This window comes from Crocuta crocuta, unplaced genomic scaffold (assembly GCF_008692635.1).
Source record: "Crocuta crocuta isolate KB4526 unplaced genomic scaffold, BGI_CrCroc_1.0 scaffold234, whole genome shotgun sequence".
NCBI classification, from domain to species: Eukaryota; Metazoa; Chordata; class Mammalia; order Carnivora; family Hyaenidae; genus Crocuta; species Crocuta crocuta.
The window spans coordinates 2,980,715-2,981,334 of record NW_027529647.1 but is presented as its reverse complement, the minus strand read 5'-3'; the positions used below and the strand labels follow the sequence as shown (position 1 = coordinate 2,981,334).

General features: G+C 54.8%; 1 non-coding gene across 1 annotated transcript; it reads left to right on the top strand.

The window, feature by feature from the left end:
• Positions 1-236: 236 nt before the first annotated feature.
• LOC144230483 (U1 spliceosomal RNA) lies at positions 237-399 on the top strand. The gene has a single exon (XR_013334769.1). It is a non-coding gene; the product is annotated as a U1 spliceosomal RNA (small nuclear RNA).
• The last annotated feature ends 221 nt before the right edge of the window (positions 400-620 follow it).

The following is a 620-nucleotide window of genomic DNA, read 5'->3' as shown; positions in this document are numbered from 1 at the left end:
CAGCACCCCGACACAGAGCACGGGGCCCAGCTGTGCAGCCAGCTCCAGGCGCAGGAGGGGCTCTGACCCATCAGACAGGGGATGTGACCCTGGCCCCCCCCGAATGAGGGTGGCTTCTCCCAGCCCAGGGAGCATGACCACCCTGTCTAGAGGAAGGCTGGCAAATCTGTACTCATTTCTTTTTTATTCAGTCACCTGAACCTGGAGCTGAAAGGGACCATTAAAACCAAAAAGCAATGCTTACCTGGCAAGGAAGATACCATGACCACGAAGGTGGTGTTCCCAGGATGAGGCGTGTCCATCGCACTCTGGATGTGCTGACCCCTGCGAGTTCCCCAAATGTGGGAAACTCGACTGCATAATTTGTGGTACTGGAGACTGCAGTCGCACTTTGCCCTGGGGGGGAAAAAGCAGAAAGAAATGGGAGGGAACAAGAGGAAGCCAGGAAATGGAGTTGACCCAGAGGGTCTTGGATTATGACTTTTTTTTTTTTTTTTGAGAGGGGGGTAGGTGGGGAAGGGACAGAGAAAAAGAGAATCCCAAGCAGCGCCCAGCGCAGAGCCCGACGGGGGACTCGAACTCACGAACCATGGGATCACAACCTGAGCTGAACTCGAGAG